Raw genomic sequence first — 17245 nt, forward strand, 5'->3', positions numbered from 1 at the left:
GCCTCCCTGCTGGAGGGCTCAGCTAGATCCTGTGTCACTATACCCAGAGAGGACTAGTGGAAGCTTGTTCCTGGTTTCTCTGGACTTCATCCCCTATGCATTTTCCCTTTGTATCTTTCACTATACTAAAGAGTAGCCACATCTAATGACTATAAGCTGAAGCCTGTGAGTTGTAGATCATCTCTAAACCTGAGATGGCGACTGGGTCACTGATACAGTGTGGACAGAGAGAGAGAGAGAGGAAAGAGAAGGAGAAGTTAAGTGTGAGATTTAGAGAGTAAATTTCAGTGCATCTGACTTATTTGTCAACAATTAAAGTTCTCCTTATGAAGTATTTCATATCATAATTGTAACATGTTTTTAACTGAGGACAAAAAAATCCATAAATAAAAAGGATAAACACAAATGTGCTAACATGGAAAATGTGATTGTTCCTGGTTAGATCACTGTTTTTTGTTTTGGTTTTTGGGTGTTTGTTTATTTATTTTTTTAATAAGTATTTTTTTAATTAATTTATTTATTTATTTGAGAGCGACAGACACAGAGAGAAAGACAGATAGAGGGAGAGAGAGAGAATGGGCGCGCCAGGACTTCCAGCCTCTGCAAACGAACTCCAGATGCGTGCGCCCCCTTGTGCACCTGGCTAACGTGGGACCTGGGGAACCGAGCCTCGAACCGGGGTCCTTAGGCTTCACAGGCAAGCGCTTAACCACTAAGCCATCTCTCCAGCCCTGTTTATTTTTTTACAATATTTTATCTTCTTTTGTCCTGAATGGGGTGACAATGGATTTGATGAAGACTTGAATTGAAAACCCCAAGGCTCACATGTAGCCAGCTACCTTCTGAGGAAGGTTATTATACCGTTTTCCCAGTAGTCATGGCTGTGGGACCAACATCATGACTTTTTGTGTTGCTAGACTTGCAGCTAGGGCCTCAGAGAACCAATTTAGCAAATAGTCCTTGTGTTTGAGACACGCACATGAGCTGGACATAAAAGGCCACTTCTAGCTTCATCTCTGCCCAATTTAGTCTCTTTATCACATAGAAAGAACCTGATACAATAACTTCTTATATTTTAGCAGTATAAATGCTTAAGTGAGCTAGTAAAGTCAAGTTGTATGTGCTGAAGAGTGAAGTAACTTCTCCCATTCTCTTTGAAGCTCATGGAAAATCCCAGCCTGGGAATCTAGGAACTAAAATGACTGTATAGAGTATGGAAAAGTTGATTTTCTGTGAAGTTTCTCCCCTATGTGCTCCATCATGAAAGGGAAGTCATGCATGCCTTTATCAGGAAAGTAACCTGAACATCATGTTCATAATATGAAAGGATGATTAAACTTTAGAAAACAAGAAAAACTGCAAAATATTTAGTCACAAGTCTGGGATTTTTGTTTATTCACAGTTTATGCATGGGGTAGGATTATTGCACAAATTCTTGAATGAGCTGATCATTTTAGAAAGAAAAAAAATAGAATGTAATCTCCTAAGAAAACTTAAGTTTGTTATTTCCATCTGTCATTGGGGATTGGCTGTCAGAAGACTGAAATTCATTAATGTATCATAATCTTTACTAAAAGCTCATTATAGGGATACATTTAAGAGGAGAGAAGATCCTGGTAATAAGAACAGAAGGATAATTACAGAACATAATTTTAGTCCTGTTTTTGTCTGTACATTCATTCCAAACGTGCTGTCCTATTCCCTTATACCCTTCTAGTCACCACTAGTGATAACTCAGTGTTTCCATTCAGAGTACAGTCTACACACAACTGGTGCAAGCTTAACTGCAGGCAAAGTTCCGTAACCAGCTAAATTCAAATTTTGTGGGAAACACTAAGGCTCACAAGGTCTAGGTTTATACGGTCATTTCAAATATCTCATATAACAAACAAGGTCAGTGACATGGACTAAGGGGAAAACTTCATTACAATCAACATTTGCAATTATTTGGTTGAAGGATAAGGCAGTTTCCAACTGTCCTATTCAGTCTTTTTATCAGAAAACAATAAGAAAAGTGAAAAGTAAATCAGCATTTCTACTTATTATAAATAGGAAAGTAAGTCCTAAAAAGATAATGTGAATTCTACACATTTACTCCTTAGGAGCTCTCTGTGGGGCTGGGATAGCCATGTGCACTCTGTTGCCATTATTACTAATGACTGAACCCTGACTGCACTGATAAAACATCTCACAGATGCTCTGTCTTCTCCCTCCTACACACCAGAAGATCAAATCCCCCCCCCCAAAAAAATGTAGTTCTTTGGAAAAACATAATAGGAACTATTTTAATAAAAAATTTAAGGATCATGGATAATATTATTTCTCAATATACCCAACTAGTTTTAGTAACTACAATGTCCACAGAAGAACCTTCCTCCAGTTAAACAAGTTCTACTTGACTTACTCTAAAGAGACATGAAGCACCCCCACCCAGCCCTTGCATTGCCTATGTTAAATTTCCTGCCCATAATCTGCCCAATGGACACAAAACCTTCAAGGTCAAACTGGAATACCATCATCTTTCTCTCTCCCCTCAAAAAAGTATGAATTTTAATTAATTCTGAGAATGTGACCTGCATGATTACACTCTTCATTGTTAAAAGCTTAAATAATTCTTTTATTTTCAGTTTTAAGAATACTCCACGGAAGCTGAGAACTACTGGTCTCAACCACTTAAACAGGATCACTGCTTTGAATTGTATCTGTTCTTGAATCTAGAGCCAGAATTCAACCACAAGCTATAAATCCATCATAAGGCAGAGCTACGGAAACATTTGTGTGCCTATAGATCTAGCCTAAAACTTTGAATGGTCAGTAATACTTTAATTAGCCAAAAATCACTAATCAACGTTTATTTTACCTTCAAATTTCAGATACCTTTACTTCTATCATACCAAATGCTTTTATCCTTTTAAAAGATTAATACAGAAAAACCATGTCAACACTGTGTCATTTTGAAATGGGGCTTGGAGTTCAGGAAAAGTTTATGAACCCCCAACCTCTGTGCTCTTATCTGCTTTTAACAGAGAATTTAAATAAACTGAGAATAAATCATAAACCACTGCATTTATTTAGGGGAGTTTGTGAATCCAGGGAAAAGGCTGGGGCAGGCATATGTGTCCCATGTAACAACAGCATGCTTCCAATCTCCCACTACTCCCTGGGGTCCTGCAGAGTGCTGATGGAAGGGTAGAAGTAGAGCCTTGGAGAAACCTTGTGTAGGATGGATGTGTGGATTCTGCCATGCCTGCAGGAAGAGTAGAAGGAGCTAGAGAAATCTATCTCCAATACAGACATTGCCAAAGAATAGCACTGTTGTTGGCTGCTGCAGGGAAGAATCTAAAAAACCACCCATGACCTTAGCTCTGTTCTCATTCTAAGCAAAAGGATTAACAGACAGGCCAAAAGAACGGAATCTAGACTCATGTCAAAGGCAAAGCTACCAAAATGATCCAATAAGGAAGAAACATCTCAACAAATGATGTCATCTTAAATCAATCCACACACAAAAAAAGTTTTGAAATGGATCATAAAGAAGAAAATATAAAACTAAACCAACAATGCTACCAGAAAAAAAAAAGGATGCAGAAGATTGTCACAACCTTGGGATAAAATATATATACGACACAGAAAGTACAAGTCATAAAACAGAAAAAATTAAAAATAAGACTTTATAAAAACATAAAACCTGCTCAGAAATAAAGGCAAGGGAAAAGTAAGAAAGCTGCAACCTATGAGTAAATATTCAAACACGTGAAGAAAGACTTGAATTCAGAATCAATACAGGCTCCCATAACTCAGTAACTTAAAGATAAATCATTCCAAATTTAAAGTGGACCAAAAGAGGGAAGTAAAAGAAATAATGCATGTAAGAAAGTGGCCAGTACCCCCAGTCACCAGGCCAGGAATACAAACTGAAAGTTCAGTGGAACCCCCCACACAGACACCTTGAAATGGTTAAAATGAAAGGGACAGCATAAAACATTGAGAAAATGTGGAGCAACAAATCAAAATGTTCATATATGGACGATGGAAACTTAAATTTGAATCATCGGTCAGAAAACCCCTCTTTGGCTTAGATAATTAAACATACATCTGTGCAGTAGTGTAGCAAATCCACACCAGGTGTTGAAGTTACCTCCCCATTGCTGGGACACGTCTGAGCAGGAGCAGCTCATGGAAGGACGGGGTTTAGTCAGCTTAGTTTCATCATGGCAGGGGAATCATGGCAGAACAGAAAGCTAGTATCACATCTTGTCACAGAAGCCTGGAAAAAGCCACAAGAGTTCACTCACGCTGAACCCCCAGAATGGGCTGAAATTAATAAACCTCAAGATTGATCCCTAGAGACTTGCCTTCTTCAACAAAGTCCCAGTCATAAAGGGTCCACCAACTGGGAATTAAGCCTAAGGCCTAATATGAGACAATGCAGAAATGTTTTACTTTCAAACCACCACAACAGGAATGAATCTGATAAAAAAATTTTTTTTAAATATATGCCAAAGAACATTTGAACAAAACTCACAATGCCAGACTTACTTACATCAGCAAAAGGTAGAAGATAATACTAATGTACGTCAATAGGAGAATGGATTGGTATAAATTATTTATATTTTTTATTTATTTGTATTTATTTTTAAATAAAGTATCTGTCTTGGTTATAGTTATAAATAAATTATTGATGCATTCCAAACACAGATGAATCTAATCGCATCACATTAAGCTGAAGCAGCTACATTATAATACATTAAAGCAGCCAGACTGGGAATCACACAAATTCAATGATTCTGTTTATTTGGAACCCTCTAATTCACTTAACTATGACAATAAAAATCAGATCGATGTTTCTTTATGGAGATGGCAGTGGAGGACTAAATGGAAAGGGGCAAAGGACTATTTCTGAGGTAACAAAAATATCCTCTGTCTTGATGTCTAGTTGGCAAAACTACCTGGATGGTTCTTTTGACATCTGAGCATTGCAATGTGTCAGTCAATGCAAATTCTATTCCAATGAGCACAGAAGGTTAGATATTCTACTTCTCTTCTGTACGTGTCTTTGCACAAGCAATTTATATCATTCATGTTACGGTGCCAAAGAAAGTTTGAGTCACTTCCTAAAAGGTTAAAAGCTTATTAATCATGAGTAACCTTTAGAATAAATAATTCACAGAGTAAATCACCACATTTCAAAGTCCTAGAAGCCAAGCAGATTTTCTGAGGACGGGAACAGCTTTTGCACTTTTTTCTGGAGAACATCCTAAATTGTACCAGAGCGTCACTCCTCACCTTCCTCCTGTAGACAGGTTCTCCTTGCTTGCCATTGAGAATGCCAGCCGACCTGGCCCACAAGCTCTAAGATTATGCTGATCCTCCATCCCATGCCTGAAGTCACATGGGGACTGGATCTCATGGGCCCCTTTGCATCAGGCTTTATGTGGTTCTGGTGATCAAGTTTGTGCAGTAAACACATTTAACAACAGATGCATCTCCTCAGCCCCCCTTCCATATCTCAAGTTCAGTCTAGAAGTGTTGTATTGGGGTAGTTTTCTTTTTAATAACTGTTAAAGATAATCAGAATCCATATGGTCATTTGAAATTTATTTGAAAAATACTTCTTTAAGTTTAGAATTATAGGAAAAATATTATCCCCACTAAATAATTCCTCATTTCTAGGATTTAATACTTAAAATAGAGCACCTCTAAGAACTTAATGTTACATTCTAAAAATTGAAATCAATGAAGCTCAGTATTTCATAATTTATAAATAACGTCTACAAAAACAACTTCATCTGGTCCTCATAAGATGAGAAGTACCATGAAAGAGGGATTTCTTCCCTTCTGAATAAGATAAAACTGTTGTTTTATCTTCTCTTCCTTATCTTTCTTGATACAAAAAAATAAAATAAAAAGAGAGACAGAGAGAATTTGTTGGAGCCTAGAACATCTCACTGGTTTTAAACAACCAGAAAACACCATTGGTATACCCTTCAGAAAATATGTGTCCTAGTTTTCAGGGGTGTTCAAATGTTAACCTAACTCTGACAAAACAAAACAGTAGAAAAATACAAAAGAATTACAGCCCAAAGGAATAGCATATGACAACCATGATGTTATTTACTTATTTTACTTAGTGTTTTTCTCAAAATCTACTTCATTCTAATGTAAATTATTTTTCTAAAGATCTATGACAACACAATCACATAAAATTTCTAACTTGCACTATCTCAGAAATACTGAGAATTGAAAAATATCATTTTTAAAGCCCAGTTTTTACAGATGAATTGTGGAAAAACACAATCATTCATATACCATTAGATGAAAATGATACAGGGGGACTTAAGGTCATGAAAAACATAATGACAATATTTTTAGAAGATTTTATTTATTTATTTTATTTATTGGAAACAGAGAAAGAGAGAGAGGCAGATAGAGAATGGGTGCCTCAGGGCCTCCAGCCACTGCAAATGAACTCCAGACATGTGCACCACCTTGTACCTCTGGCTTATGTAGGTCCTGGGAAAGTAACCTGGGTCTTTGGGCTTTGTAGGCAAGCACCTTAACCACTAGGCTATCTATCCAGTCCCCAGAAAACTTTTTAAAGCCTATATGTTTTTCCTTTTTATAAGTAAGAAATTAATTGTCTTGTATTTTAAACCACAATAAGAGAAGGCATCATCATTGAAAATTTTTTTTAATGATTTCTATATAAATTTTTTCCCTCAATGAGAAAGCCAGAAAAAGAAAACTTACATAATTGGAATTATATTGGTTCCCACGCGCCTTTTTCCTGTTCTTTAAGTCAGATATGCTTACAAAGTATCACACGTCATAATTTATAATGGCCATGAATTATTAGTTCCAAGTTTTAAATTTATGCCAGAGAAACTACCTTGGCTATAAAAAGGATTGTAAATCAGCTCAGGACTATTCTATTTAAAAAAAAAAAAAAAAAGCAAATTAAGGAATATGACTTTGTTTTTTGTCTTCTAAGAATTGGTTCAAAGTCATAATAAATATCCAATTAAATTAACATTCTGTCTGTCTGGGGGCAGAGTTAAGCACTCAGTATGTACACTGAATATTCCCCAAAGCGAATATAGAAATGAAACTACTCAGAAAATATTTGCACCAAGATTTTCCTTATAGGACTAATGGCATAAGTAATTAACGTGACCTCTAGTGAATGGCACTTTGAAGACCAGCCAAGCCCAGCAAACCTTCAAGTCCAACCACCTTGGATTTTCCTCCCCTGAACAGGATGAACGTAGCATGCTTTGCCAGCATAGTTTCACAACCTTATACTTAAAGATACAAAGAATGCTTGAAAAAAAAAAATCACATACTCTCCACTGTTGCTTTCCCACACATATAGCATATATTATACACTGATAGGAATGAGGGATCATAAACTAAGAAATCCACTTCCATGCTCAGTGATAAAGAACTGAAATTATTTGAACAGTTTCTATAAATTAATTTCGACTTGAAAGCAATTGCAATATTTTCCTTTTGCAAAGTATCCAGGAATGACAAAAGACATTTTTTGTTCTCTTGAGCAAAGAAGGGCTGTTCTGCGATCTCAACAGTCACTGCCCTCGTCCTCCTCAAGTATGAGCTCATGTCATGGACTGCACAGGAAAATCTGAAGCTCCTTCTAAGCTCAACCATCCAAAGACAACAGGGGTCCTCATCCACATCATTGGTTTAAAGTACAATGTACAGCCTAGGATACTGTTCCAGGATATTAAATTTAAAGAATGACTGACTCAGGCTTCCCTGTGAGCTAAGGCCCAATAATGAGAAGTTCTCTTCAGATATAAAGATAGACTCAAAGTTATATTTAAGGTGTCTACTGGTCCATAAAATGTGCAGAACTCCTGGACATGTGCACCAGAAGGAGTAAACACTTCAGTATTTCCTAAACTAGGAAAATCAACCGTGGCTGTCACTCCTCAGAGCTCACACATGGTACATGATTTCCCTGGAGTGGTTTATGTGCTAAAACCTTAGCATCAAAGAAGTTTCAGTCGTGTCAAAGTCAATGCTGGCTCATCTTTTAATGGTTTTTATTCAAAAATTTTAAAGCAAAGCACTAAGGACTTTTTAGATATAGGAATGATAACAGAATGATTCCCTTCAGACCAAACTCATTTTGACTCCTAGTAGTTGAGCTCAGTACATGGACTGTCTACAACATCAGGTATTTATTTCATATTTGCGAGGTACAGTGAAATGGTCCGTGTGCTGAGTGTTGGGAGCAGAGGGTGAATGAAACATAGAGCTCCAGTCTTTTAGGACAGAGCATAATAAGAAAAAGTAATGAAGCCAGGCAGGGTGGCACACGCCTTTAAGGAGGCAGAGGTAGGAGGATCGCTGTGAGTTCAAGGCCATCTTGAGACTACATAGTGAGTTCCGGGTCAGCCTGGGCTAGAGTGAGACCCTACCTCAAAAAAAGAAAGAAAGAAAGAAAGAAAGAAAAAGTAATGAAGTACACACCTTCTGATGATTGTTATAAAAAAATGATGGTGCAGGCTCACCCAAAGACAAAATAACTCCCTCACAGGAAATTCAGGAAGAGTGTCACACCTGAGTACTTGAAGCTACATGCCAGGGAATGATGAGCTGGTTTAGGGGAATGATAAGGGGCACTTCCATCCCTTGGAGTAGAGCAATGAAAACAACAAACTAGGGCTCAAAGAAACAGCACTATTTGCCCACACAGGAAGGTTCTGCTCCATGACACATCCATGTTATGCCTCACCACAGGTCTACAAAAACAGCGCCACTCAATCGTGAACGGAAATCTCCAAAACAGTGGGGGGGGGGGGGGACAACCTTGGATTTGTATAAGTTTAATGTCTCAGGTATTTCATTATAGAGATCAAACCTGATAGATATACCAGTCAAACTCCAGAAATTGCCAATGACATACTGAATGCTGGCCAGGCAGAACATGGCTGAACAGTTAGATGTGTCCCAACAAACTTAAAGGATTCTTTAATATAATGACCTTTGTCCTACAGACTGTATGTACAAACTCCAAAATGATCTCTCCAATGAACTAGCCCTGCTTCTTTGGACTTTGCTTTAAAGACATTGCATTTTTACTGGTGATAGATTCCCTATCAATACTTTACAACAGCTAGTGAGACATGCAGGTCTTCTCTTTTCCACTAATGGTCTCTCCAGCCAGGAAGTACTTTAAATGATCTATAATGGCCAACCATCCCAATTTGCCTGAGACAGCTTACATTTGAGTGCTGAAATTCATAAGGCAATCTCTAAGTCCAAGGCAAAATGAACCAGTTGATTTCTCTAATATTTTATACTCTCACAGCCATAATTCCACAGAATAAAAGCACAGAATTGCCTTTTCCTAGTGAACATTGTTCTTTTTAAAATCTGCTATTACAGGGCTGGAGAGATGGCTTAGCAGTTAAGGTGCATGCCTGTAAAACCTAAGTACCAAGTAAGCCAGACACACAAAGTGACCCAAGCATGCAAGGACTCACATGTGCACAAGGTGGCAGACCCATATGGAGTTCGATTTCAGTGGCTGGAGGCCTTGGCATGCCAACTATCTCTCTCTGTCACTCTTTCTCACATACACACACACTCGCTCTCTCACATTAAAAAAAAAAAAAAAAGGCCAGTCTGTTGGGCTTGCCTTAAAAAAAATCTGCTATTATAGCCAGGCGTGGTGGCGCATGTCTTTAATCCCAGCACTTGGGAGACAGAGATAGGAGGATTGACATGAGTTCGAGGCCACCCTGAGACTCCATAGTGAATACCAGGTCAGCCTGGACTACAGTGAGACCCTACCTTGAAAAACCAAAACAAATTTTTTTTAAAATCTGCTATTATAAAATAAGAGAAAAACATATACAGCATATGTATTATAAATGTAATATGATATAATACTGTATTATATATATTATATATATAAATATATATACATACACACACACACACACACACATATATATATATATACACATATATATAACCAATGAAGCCATTTAGTAATAAAAACATCACCCTTGAACACTTTCTTCCCAAAGAACTTTCCTTCCCCGATAATCCTGACTTGTGATTATATTTGTCTCTGTTGTTTTTGAAAACTTGTCAATGATATACAACTAGAATGCTAGGTTTTCATTTGAGTTTTATAACTTTATTTGTATGGATGTGTGCATGTACACATGTGTGTGTGTGCCAGTGTCTCTTGCCACTGCAAACAAGTACCCTTCAGGCTTCATGCGGGTGGCCTGTAGGCTTTGAAAGCAAGCACCTTTAACTGCTGAGCCATCTCTCCATCCTCGAAAGTTTAGTTTTACCTTTAGATTTGAAGTTGATGCCCCAAAGTATTTTTTTTGTTTTGTTTTGTTTTGCCCTGATTGCTCATCATTTTTTTTCTTGGAAATAGTGCAATTTAAAAATGAAAAAATCCAAAAAACAAGTACATGAAACCAACAACATCCATAACCCTGAAGCACATTAAATAAAAACAAAACTTCCACATAGCAATGAATACGAAAGTGCTAGTAGAAGAAAAGGAAGTTAAATAAAAGATGTTCAGAAATACAGACAGGGCTGGGCTGATCTTGCCTGGGAAGCCTAAGGAGCCAGGTTCAACTCCCCAGTCCCCCTGTAAGCCAGATGCACAAGGTGGTGCATGCATCTGGGGATCGTTTGCAGTGGCTATAGGCCCTGGCACTCCCATATATTCATTCTCTCTCTCTCCCTCTCTCTCTCTCTCTCAAATAAACAAATAATAGTAAAATATTTTTACAAATAGAGAGAATATGCCTCCAAAATAAACAGCCACATTCAGAGGAACAAATCCATTTGGGAAGATGGTTGTGAACAAGGTGTTTGTTCAGATAGCAGAAGAACCCTGGACAGTATGTTCTCCAGTCTCAAGTAGACGGCAAGTGGGGCTGTAAGAATATCTTCACAAATGCTTCATATTTCAGGACTCAACCTCCAGGTGAGGGAGGAGCAAGCAGAACTATTCAAGCAAGTACACTCTCTCCACATGGCAATAAAAAAATTAATGGCTGGGAGTAATAACACTGAGGTTTTTGTTTTGTTTGTTTTGTTTCTCCAAGGTAGAGTCCCGCTCTAGCCCAGGCTGACCTAGAACTAACTCTGTAGTCCCATACTGCCTTGAACTCACAGTAATCCTCCAAGCACTGCCTCCCATGTGCTGGGATTAAAGTCCTGTGCACCATGTTTGTTGTTGTTGCTTGGTTTTTTGAGGTAGCATCTCACTCTAGCCCAGGTTAACGTGGAATTCACTGTGTAGTCTCGGGGTGGCCTAGAACTCATGGAGATCCTCCTACCTCTGCCTCCTGAGTGCTGGGATTAAAGGCGTGCACCACCACACCTGGCTGGTTTTGTTTGTTTGTTTGCTTGTTTGTTTTTGTTTTCTAGGAGGGAGAGAGAGAAGGAGCAAGAGAGAGAGAATTGGCATGCCAGGGCCTCCAGCCACTGAAATATTCAACCTGTGCCACCATGTGAGCAGACACGACCTTGCTCATGTGCCACCTTGTGCGTCTAGCTTATGTGGGATCTGGGGAGTCAAATATGGGTCCCTCGGTTCTGCAAGCAAGCGCCTTAATCACTAAGCTATCTCTCCAGACCTGGCCTTTCTTTTTTATGCAATAGAGAGTAAGAGTGAGCACAAGACCAAGAGAGAGATAACTGGTCCGCTAGGGCCTCCAGCCACTGCCATCAAACTCTAGACCTGTGCACTTGCATCACTTTGTGCGTCTGGTTTATGTGGGAACTGGAGAGCCACAGGCAAGCACTTAAACCACTAGGCCATCTCTCCATCCCTGCCACCATGTTTTTAACTAAGGAAAATTACAGTGAGACCTAAGAGGCATTCAGTTGGTCCAAAAATGTTGACTGAAGAAGTGAAAGGAGAAAATAAGGTCATTTGCAGAAACAAAAACAAAAGAGGGGACACTGAAAACAGTCGCAATTGAAAATGGATGTGGGCGACATGAAACGCCATACCAAAGGTTTATAAGGCAAATGACGGATGTAGTAAAACAGAAGGAAAAAAAAAAATGAAAACAAATGAAACAAAATAAAAACATGTTAAACACAGAGCTTAAGAAAAAGCTACTGAAATGTAAGAGACTGGAATATTCAAATTAGAGGATATTACTTTGCACAGAGGAGCAAGCATGAAATATGTTGTTCACTAAAACATAACTCAGAAATATAACTAAAACTCAGAAAGCATGAGAACAATGCCTTTAAGAAGTAGAGTGCTAGCTAGAAAGTAGTGGAGAAATGACTACAAAATACACAAAAGAATGTGTGTAACAGGGACTGGCAAGAAGGCAGATCCTGACAGCCAGGATCAAATCCCCAGTACACACAGAGCCAGATGCCCAATGTGGCACGTGCATGTGGAGTTTCTTTACAAGAGGCTCTGGTGTTTCCATTTCCAATTCTTTCTCATTCTCTCCTTGAAGATAGATTTTAAAATACTTAAAAAAAATAAAGAGGAAAGGTACACACAACAGAATTACCACATCAGTAAAAGTGTGGTGGATGAAGGAACTGGAAGGGAGATAAATATAAATTCTATTAATTAGCTGGGCATGGTGGCACACACCCGGAATCTAGTCCTTGGGAAGCTAAAAGAGGGTGATTATGAGTTCAAGGCCAAGCTGAGCTACATAGTTAAGACCAGCCTTGCCTGGGGAAAAAAAGAAAGTCACATTGTTCATGGTGCACAGACAAATATGTATTTAAAGAAAAAGAGAAAATAAGTCTTCCATTAACGGACAGAGTCATGTGTCTCTCTCACAAACAACTAGAAAACTGGACAAAAGACATTGTAAACAGATGTCAATCATGAATACTGTACTCTTCAAAAGTTGGATCAGAGCTTTTGAAGAGACTGAGTGCATCCTGGACGTGGCCCTGAAGATCACTAGGTAAAGAGAGACATGTCAGTCACTATTTCTAGGGGAATTACTGAGTGAGAGGCAGGGAGGGAAATCATAAAGGAAGGGAGGAAAACTGGGTCTTTGTCTTGCATCTTGTTCCCCCCTAAAAGGGGAACTTAAAATATCTAAATATGAACAAAAAAGTTATCTAAGTATAATTTACAAGATAATGATAAGCATCAATTCAATGCCCTTGAAGTAAGGAAGGATTTTATGTTCTCCCAAGTACAAAACAAAACATTCATAAAAGACACTTTAATAAATTCTATTTCTATTGATTAAAAAGTACCATAAAAGAGTGCATAAAGATAAATGATAAGGAATATTTTTTCCGCTGATATAGATTCAGTTTGGAATATATTACGAAGAAGCTTTAAAACTCCATAAGATAACAACAATATCTAAAGGAAAAAATGAGAAAAAATAAATACAATTTCTAAAGAAAAAAAAAATGAAAGTGGCCTAAAAGTGTTCAACCTCATTTACAGTAAGGGAAGTAAAAAGGAAAACATATTTATATACGTGTGTGTGTGTGTGTGTGTGTGTGTGTGTGTGTGTGTGTGATGAATTTTTGTATAAATATATATTTGCTATACATATATAAGCATGTGTCCCAAGACTGGCATAAATGTATTAGTTTAACAAATGCAAAACCTAGTGATTCATCACAACAGCAAGCACTCTGTGAGCAGAATCACGAATTAGTACCAGCCTTGAAAGAGAGTCAGGCATTATTAAGTTGAAAATAAATACCTCCTAAAATCACCAAACCCTTTCTTTGGTTTATGCCTTACAGAAGCCTCCCTACACATGCTCACAGGACACAAGTATTGATAATAATCCTCAAGCGGAAACAACTTCAATGTCCACCAGCAGCATGCTGAATTCTCAGTGATGTTATGTCTAAACTTGTACCCTGCACAGCAAGCAACAGGCTACAGATGCATACAGCAAATGGATGAAGTCTGCAAGTCATGTTGAACAAAACAGACGAGGCACAAAAATACAGGCAGCATGATTTAATTAATACATATTAAAAGGTAAAAATAACTTATTACCACCACTCTTGGTGTTAAAACTAGAGAGGAATGTTCAGAAATGTGTTATGCTTTAGTCTGGAATAAAGCAAGTGGCCAGCTTTGAGAGGTGAAGTAGTGCATTTCAATTGGGAATAGATGAGGTGCAGGAGTGGAGTGGCTACTGGGTATCATAATGACATATTCTGTTATAACCTGGTTATACATGGAATTGACTTTAGAGTTATTCTTATCATCCCAGACCAGCTACCTATGTTGTAGGGCCTAATAAAAAATAAAAAGAAAGAAAGAAAGAAAATGGATGACTCTTTCTTAAGAAAAAAAAAGAAAAGAAGGGCTGGAGAGATGCTCAGCGATTAAAGTGCTTGCCTGCAAAACCTAACAATCCTGATTCCCCTGTACCCACGTAAAGCCTGATGCACAAGGTGGTACATGCATCTGAAGTCTGTTTGCAGTGACTGGAGGTCCTGGCACACACATTGTCTCTGCCTGTATCGCTTTTATCTCTCTACTTGCAAATAAATAAAAATACTTTTAAAACAAGAGAAAAGATTCTATTTTTTCATCCATGCCAACCTGCCATTGTATTTTCTTGTGCAGCCTGTTAAATGTCATGCTCTCTTGCTGACAAGTACCGAACCTCACACCTCTCCAGGCTCTTCTGGCTCATACAACAAGGCCCAAGACTGAAGAAAGGCCAGAACAGGTGGTCAAGAAATTCTCCTCAAGCTGGGCATGGTGGCGTATGCCTTTAATCCCAGCACTCAAGAGGCAGAGGTAGGAGGATCATCGTGAGTTCGAGGCCACCCTGAGACTCCATAGTGAATTCCAGGTCAGCCTGAGCTAGAGTGAGATCCTACCTCAAAAAAAAAAGGAAGAAAGAAAGGAAGAAAGAAAGAAAGAAAGAAAGAAAGAAAGAAAGAAAGAAAGAAAGAAAGAAAGAAAGAAAGAAAGAAGGAAAGAAAGAAAGAAAGCAATTCTCCCCAAGAGGGAGGGAAGCCAGTAAGAAGAGGGGCAGCCATGAGCCAAGTCTCCAAGCTACCAGAACATGTGCAATTTTCCTACCACACTCAGCACAACTTTGAAGACAAAGTTATTAAAACTTTCAAGACAAGGGCTGGAGAGATGGCTTAGTGATCAAGGCGCCTGCCTGTGAAGACTAAGGAAACAGGTTGGATTCCCCAGTACCCACGTAAAGCCAGATGCACAAAATGCACCTGGAGTTCGTTTGCAGTGGCTGGCGGCCCTGGTGCATCCATTCTCTCACTCTCTGTCTCTCTTTCTATTCCTCTCTCCCCCCCCCTCTCTTTCTATTCCTCTCTCTCTCTCTCTCTCTCTCTCTCTCTCTCTCTCCCCTCAAGTAAATAAATTAAAAAAAAAAATTCAAGACTACAGAGCATTAATCTCTCCCAAGGATCAACCACACCCCCTCAAGGGCATGGTGATAAGTCACCTCTAGGTCACATGCCCACAAAACTAGCCTCCATTATGTATGTTTTTCTCCTGCAGATGTCACATTTCTGAATGCTTGTTAAATGTAGACACACATGTGTGAATGTCAGTGGAGAAGAGAAACAAACCCATTAAGCCCCTCTATTCTTCCATGAACCTCTGAGCCATGGGTCAGGCTGAGCAGAAGGGAAGCCGAGGAGATCTGGAATGACAGTGACATTGATGTTTCAAATTGGATATATGACTGACACTTATTCACCAAAACGTTCATATATCTAACTGTGGACCTGCATGTTTAGAGGCTGTTTTATAAATTAAGTATTTATAATTAAGATCACGGGCAATTTAATTCCATAGCATGCTAAGCAATTTAACATAATTGTCCTTGGCTATAATCTTGGTGCCAAGAACCTTCCACTCTGATTCTAGTTTCTTTATTTCCTTTAAGCTGTAGCTAAAAAAGGAAAATTGTACTATGTTTGGTTGGTCATTTTATAAAGTCTAATAAAAGAAATATAAATGGATTATCCAATCTAACATGTTAATTCAGATTATAGAAAGGAAAAAGTATAAAAGGCACTTTACCCGTTATTATATCCACTTAGTTATTACAGGTAACTTTAAAAAGCACATTCAAATATCTTCAGTGCTATGAAGAATCCAGGTCAGAGAGAATAACCATGAGTAGGTCGGTATCTAGCTCCATTTAACTACAAAGTACAATGAAATTCCTTTGTCTCCTGCTTTTCTTCACTTTCTTTTCAAATATTTTTTATTTATTTATTTGCATGCAGAGAGAGAGAAGAGACATACAGAGAGAACAGGTGTGCCAGGGCCTCTAACTGCTGCAAAATAAACCCCAGAGGCATGTGTCACTTGCGCACCTGGCTTTACGCAGGTACTAGGGAATCACACTCAAGTCATTAGGCTTTGTAGGCAAGCATCTTAAACACAGAGCCATCTCTCCAGCCTTTTTTCTTCACTTCCTTAAGCACTTGCTGTACAATTGCTATAAGCCAAGCATTCTCACGATAATATACACACGGAAGTGACCAAGGTCCTTGGAAGCAGACAGACCAAAGCTGCAATGTCAATGTGAAGCCCACAAGCCATGGACGTCTATGAGCAAGTGAGGTGCGTTCAAAATTGAGATACATGAAGTCACAGTGATTTCTGAGTGCTGAGACAAAACACCCTGTCAGATGAGGCTTAAGGAAGGAAAGGGTAAATATTTATTCTTATAGCTCTCCAGGAAGTTTCACCATGGCAAGGAATCCATAGCAGGAGCTGGCTCCCATTGTCATGTACCAGCAGGGAGGAGGCAGCAAGAGTGAGCTGGCCAGCACAGGCAACAGCCGCCAGTTATAAAATTGCAGGACATACGTCCTCCAGCAATCTTGCCTCCCAAAGGCTCCACAGCTGGGGATCAAGTGTGCAGCTGAATCACAAACACAGATGAGGGACATTTTACATTCAAACCACCATATGTGTAATTATATACCACATGCATAGTTCCATTATAATCCAGATTCCAATGACCTAATAAGAAATACTAATAAGTATTTAATACTGATAATAGTAATACTACTCAATAAGGATATAATATCAATGATTTGTCTTACAGTTTACATAAATAAGGTATACATTTTGGATATATGAGGTTAAGTAAAATATATGTTTAGGGCTGGAGAGACAGCTTAGCAGTCAAAGCACTTGCCTGCAAAGCCCGAGGACCCATGTTCTACTCTCCAGATCCCACATTAGCCAGATACACAAAAGTGAGGC

The 17245-nt window shown here is 38.6% G+C and overlaps 1 protein-coding gene across 1 annotated transcript in view; it reads right to left on the reverse strand.

Annotated features, from left to right (window-relative positions):
• Nucleotides 1–17245, reverse strand: part of Iqcm (IQ motif containing M) — a 311800-nt gene that overhangs the window by 217566 nt on the left and 76989 nt on the right. The window lies entirely within an intron of this gene.

Source organism: Jaculus jaculus, chromosome 12 (assembly GCF_020740685.1).
Source record: "Jaculus jaculus isolate mJacJac1 chromosome 12, mJacJac1.mat.Y.cur, whole genome shotgun sequence".
In the NCBI taxonomy this organism is placed as follows: Eukaryota; Metazoa; Chordata; class Mammalia; order Rodentia; family Dipodidae; genus Jaculus; species Jaculus jaculus.